Genomic DNA, 6,187 nt, shown 5'->3' on the forward strand with positions numbered 1-6,187 from the left:
AAATATCTGTGGCTGGAGCCATTGGTCCTTCCATGTGTATTCTTTGGTTGGTGGTTTAGTCCCTGGGAGCTCTGGGGAGTGTGGTTGGTTGATATTATTGTTCATCCTATGGGGTTGCAAACCCCTTCAGCTCCTTCAATCCTTTCTCTGACTCCTCCACTGGGGACCCTGTGATCAGTTCAATGGTTGTCTGCAGCATCTATCTTTGCATAGGTCAGGTTCTGGCAAAGCCTCTTAGGAGAAAGGTATATCAGGTCAGCATGCAATTCTTGATATCCACAATAGTGTCTGCATTTGATGACTGTATATGGGGTGGATCCCCATGAAGTATCCACATTTTGGTCTTCTCTATTCTTGAGCTTCGTGTGGTTGGTGAACTGTATCTTGGGTATTCTGAGCTTTTGAGCTAATATCCATTTATCAGTGAGTGCATTACATGTGTGTTATTTTGTGACTGGGTTTCCTTACTCAGGATGATATTTTCTAATTCTATACATTTGCCCAAAATTTTTATGAATTCTTTAAACAACAAAGTTAAAATATTCCCAGTTTTAGCTAAATAGACCCATGTTAAGATAATAAGACATGAAGCAAAATAGTTTTCAATTACTGAAAACTTCCTCTGCCTCCTATTAGTCATGGACAATGCCATTTAAATTTAAGAAATAATGTGTAAGTGAGTTATTATTTTTTAAAAATGTCTAAAGTAAACAGGTGCAATTTATATTGCAAAGTACTTGATTTGATAGTTATTTTAATAATTTATTTACTGATAATTTTTAGTTCACCTAAAGTTTGTAACCAATTCAAACCATTAGAAATGTTTCTATATTCATATGAAACCCAAGTAATTAAAATTTGTAGAAATTGTGAGAATTAGATGTAATTAACCCAATTCATAAAACTATTCCCACCTCCACGTTTTGACAATAAAATTCATACAAACTTTCAATTGTCACCTTTCCTCTTAAAGCATGTATAATTGAAGATACTCCTGGCCTGACTTCATTAGTTGAGCTAAGGTCTAAGGTAGGAGAGAATATATGTGACTTTCTCTTACTTGTTTAACATTTTGTTTTTCTTATGATGTTTCACATAGGTTTACATTGAGCCCCAGCACTCTCTTGAGTGAAAGGCATCTTTACTTGGAGTATTTTCACCATTTTACATATCCTTGTCTAAGGACAGACTACATTTTGTTTCTTAATGTGATCCATCATCCTAGAAAGGTCTCTCAACTATTCACCTTTCCTTTTGCTTTACCAAATTTTAAGTCTTTTGAAAAGTTTACCATTATCCAGAGAGTGAAGAAATAGCACTGGCCACCTTTTAAAGAGTTATCAGCTAAAATTGCAGTGTTCCTGTTCATCAATTTGCTTTTCCACACTGATCTCTGACTTGAAATTTTCAGGCTGTCTTGAAGGTCAAGTAACAAAATAGCACGATTCATTATAGGGAACATCACTCCTGCCCTTTAGTTTGCAGGACCCTGCTGTTCCATAGGTATGGCGGAAAGAGGAGGGGCAGGCAGGATCTATCTGTCCCTGACCTTTGTAAGCTTCATTGCAGTAGAAACAAAGATTAATGTAGAAATAAAAAAGTCTCTCCTTTTGAAAAACATCTTGTTAAAATTTCACGACTCAAAAAGGTGTTCATATGACCGATCTATTTTAGGAATCTAAATAGAAAGAGAGAGAGAGAGAGAGAGAGAGAGAGAGAGAGAGAGAGAGAGAGAGAGAGAGAAGAAAGAAAGAAAGAAAGAAAGAAAGAAAGAAAGAAAGAAAGAAAGAAAGAAAGAAAGAAAGAAAGAAAGAAAGGAGTTAAATGTTCAGATTGGTAGTATTTAAAAACACCTCTCAAGGGAACATTGTTTTTAACATTTAAAATGCCCTTCGACATCCTCTTCTCAAGCTATCACATACCTTCAGTCAAATAATGGTTCTAACATCTGTCCCTTTTTTGTAGAAGGACTAATTGTATTTCCAAATGTCTGAGTGTGAATTATTTGGTAAATTCCATTCACTATTCCTGTCTTCTGTTTTGCTCAGTGAGGTGACAACTTATATTCCTCATAGAGCAACAGCATTTGACCTAGAGGAACCTGACTTAAACTGAGCATGGATATGATTGTAAAGGTAGCAAGAGATAGCATTTCATTTTATGGGAATCATTATGAATTTGTACTTTCTTTCATCAAAATTGCCTGGTGAGTTAGCTCATGCCTGGAATTTGGGTTAGTACAATGTCTTAAATCCAAAAAATGGAAGCATTTATCTTTCAAATATAGAAGTAATCTGCTTAGAATGGTTGTGATTTTGCAATTAAATTATAATAGCTAAAAACTCGTGTTACAAGATAATTTTGATAATTTAATATTATCAAATTGTACTCACAATAATTCTATTAATATGCAAACAACATTAATTTGTATGAACAATTTGCTGTAATATGTATGGTAAAAAGAATGGATAAATCAACTTAATCTTCAACTTTCATTTTGTTGCATCTACTTTCTATCTGCTAATATTCTCTAAAAGTTTTGCCCTTTTTATTTGATAGAGAGTATTATTCTTTAAATTTAGAAATACTGTTCTGTTAACTTTTTCCAAAATATTTCTTTACCTAGAACCTTCAGCATGCTCTACATTTCCTAAATGTTAATACTCATTAGTCTACTAATATATCACAAGTTTCTCATAGTATCTTAAGCATTATTGATGCAAATTTTGTAGCGTAATTTCCAGGGCAACCAGGTCTATACAGATACACAGAGAAACTGTCTCAAAAACCAACCAACCAAACAAACAAACCAAAACAACAACAAAAAAACAGAATAACTTATGAACATCACAGATCCTGATATCTGTCTCTTTCACAAAGTTTGGTTCTTCTAGATTATTCTAATACACAGAAATTGATACACGTTCCATCTTCAAAAACTGTACATTTTGATAGATAGATGTTCATTCTTTAATATAATTTTTATTTCCATCTCTTAAGCATTTGACCAGTTAGAAGATGCCTCATGTTTAATCTCCTGTCCCTAGATGCCTTATGAGATATTCAACGTGGCATAACTATGAAGGAACTCTATAATTAACTCTCATATTTTGAAAATATAACACATAAGCACTTGACATTTTGAGGTTCACATACTAATAAGCATTTATGTATTTGAAATATAGCTTGATTATTTAACCAAGAATAGAAACTGAGATATAAAAATAAAGATTTCTATATCTATTAATAAAATGACTGTCAGAAATGTTTGGCTGTTTTCATGACATAAAAGCATATTTGGGTATTTGTATTAAAGAAGGTCCCCTAAAATAATATATATTTAAAATACCAATCTATCCTATTTTGATATTGCAGACATCTTCTTTGGTAGAAAAATGCCTAGAACCAATGTTGATGATTAAATGAATGAAAACAAGGAATTGTTTGGAAACATATATTCAAAGTTGAACCTTCAAAATGATAAAGCCAAATATGAATTATATGAATATTCATGTGCATGTGTATATGAGAATAAATAAAGTAAATTGCTGTTTGCTTATTTTAATATATCAACCACCATTTTTTTTTGTGAACTGTAAGAGATAGTAGGACTAGATTCTTTGTTTCTGACAGCTGCTTGACTGATAGCTAAAAGCAGAAAAATAGAGGTTGGAAATATTAGAACAACAACAATTAAACAAACCAACATATGGAACAAATACTAAAGAGTCTGTTTTATATTGATGAGTCAATATCACAAAGTCTTCTGATGGCCAGTTGAAGTTTGGTCTGTTGGTATGTATTGTAATAATAAGTGTGGGTCCCCAAGAGAGTCCACACATTCACCCAAGTGACGCTATGTGAACTTGCCCCTCCAATTATCCCTGATTGATAAATGAAGATGCCTATAATCAATAGCTGGGCAAAAGAGAAACAGGAGGGCTTTTGGGTTTCTGGACTTCAGGGTAAAAGGAGATTAGGAGAGAAAGATGATTGAGGGAGAAAAAAAGATGCCATGAATTATGAGTCAAGAAACCATGGCCATGAGGGTTGAACAATTGGAGCTAAGATCACCCTAGATGAAAGACAGTAAGTAATAACTTAGGGTTATCAATAGGAAATAGTGTTTGACAGCATGATGGGTAGGTATCTGCCCAGCATTATTGTTAATAAAGATTTATTACAAATATAAAGGTTGTGTGAGCTAAATTTTCAATATTTAATAATTCAGCAATAATGATTTTAAATAAATACTGACATACATGGATACAAATATATAAATAGACAGATTCATATATATATATACATATGCATATATATATGCATGTATATATGAATTGCAAGGAAATGGATAGATAAGAAGTTAATGTTACTTAATGTGCTCTATAAGATGCTAACTTATATTCAGATCATGCTGTACCATCCCTCAGCTCTTCCCAGATCTCCAATCTGCCCAGGTTCATGACTGTACTCCCTCTCCTTCAAAAACAAAAACAAAAACAAAAATAAGGAACACGTACATAGAGACACAAACCAAAACATAATATGGAAACCAAAACATATTAGAAAAAAAACTAACAGGACAACATAAACATATGCAAAGCAAAAGGAGGAAAAACAACCCTACATAAATGTCATTTCAATTCTTTTTGTTTTGGCCAACTATTCATGGGCAAGAGCATATACTTAGTGAGATTCCACTGAAAACAGTGATTCTTTTATACATACACACACACACACACACACACACACACACACACACACACACACACACATATATATATATATATATATATATATATATATATATATATATATGTATGTATTTATTTCATTTACATTTCCAATGCTATCCCAAAAGTCCCTGAACCCTCTCCCCCACCCACTCCCCCACCCACACACCCCCACTTCTTGGCCCTGGCATTCCCATGTACTGAGGCAGATAAAGTTTGCACACAACCAATGGGCCTCTCTTTCCACTGATGGCTGACTAGGACATCTTCTGATACATATGCACCTAGAGATAGGAGCTCCAGGGGTTACTGGTTAGTTCATATTGTTGTTCCAACTATAGGGTTGCAGATCCTTTTAGCTCCTTGGGTACTTTCTCTAGCTCCTCCACTGGGGGCCCTGTGATCCATCCAATAGCTAACTATGAGCATCCACTTCTGTGTTTCCTAGGCCCCAGCATAGTCTCACAAGAGACAGCAATATTTGGGTCCTTTCAGAAAAATCTTGCTAGTGTATGCAATGGTGTCAGCGTTTGGAAGCTGATTACAGGATGGATCCCCGGATATGGCAGTCTCAAGATGGTCCATCTTTTAGTCTCAGCTCCAAACTGTGTCTCTATAACTCCTTCCATGGGTGTTTTATTCCCAATTCTAAGAAGGGGCAAAGTGTCCACACTTTGGTCTTCGTTCTTCTTGAGTTTCATGTATTTCACAAATTGTATCTTATATTTTGGGTATTCTAAGTTTCTGGGCTAATATCAACTTATTAGTGAGTCCATATTGTGTGAGTTCTTTTGTGATTGAGTTACCTCACTCAGGATGATGCCCTCCAGATCTATCCATTTGCCTAGGAATTTCATAAATTCATTCTTTTTAATAGCTGGGGAGTACTCCATTGTGTAAATGTACCACGTTTTCTGTATCCATTCCTCTGTTGAGAGGCATCTGGGTTCTTTCCAGCTTCTGGCTATTATAAATAAGGCTGCTATGAACATAGTGGAGCATGTGTCCTTCTTAACGGTTGGAACATCTTCTGGATATATGCCCAGGGGAGGTATTGTGGGATCCTCCGGTAGTACTATGTCCAATTTTCTGAGGAACCACCAGACTGATTTTCAGAGTGGTTGTATAAGCTTGCAATCCCACCAACAAAGGAGGAGTGTTCCTCTTTCTCCACATCCTCGCCAGCATCTGCTGTCACCTAAATTTTTGATCTTAGCCATTCTGACTGGTGTGAGGTGGAATCTAAGGGTTGTTTTGATTTGCATTTCCCAGATGATTAAGGATGTTGAACATTTTTTTTTTATTCCTCAGGTGTGAATTCTTTGTTTAGCTCTGACTCCCATTTTTTAATGGGATTATTTGATTTTCTGAGTCCACCTTCTTGAGTTCTTTATATATTGGATATTAGTCCCCTATCTGATTTAGGGTAGGTAAATTTTCCCATTCTGTTGGTG

Source organism: Mus musculus, chromosome 1 (assembly GCF_000001635.26).
Source record: "Mus musculus strain C57BL/6J chromosome 1, GRCm38.p6 C57BL/6J".
Lineage (NCBI taxonomy): Eukaryota > Metazoa > Chordata > Mammalia > Rodentia > Muridae > Mus > Mus musculus.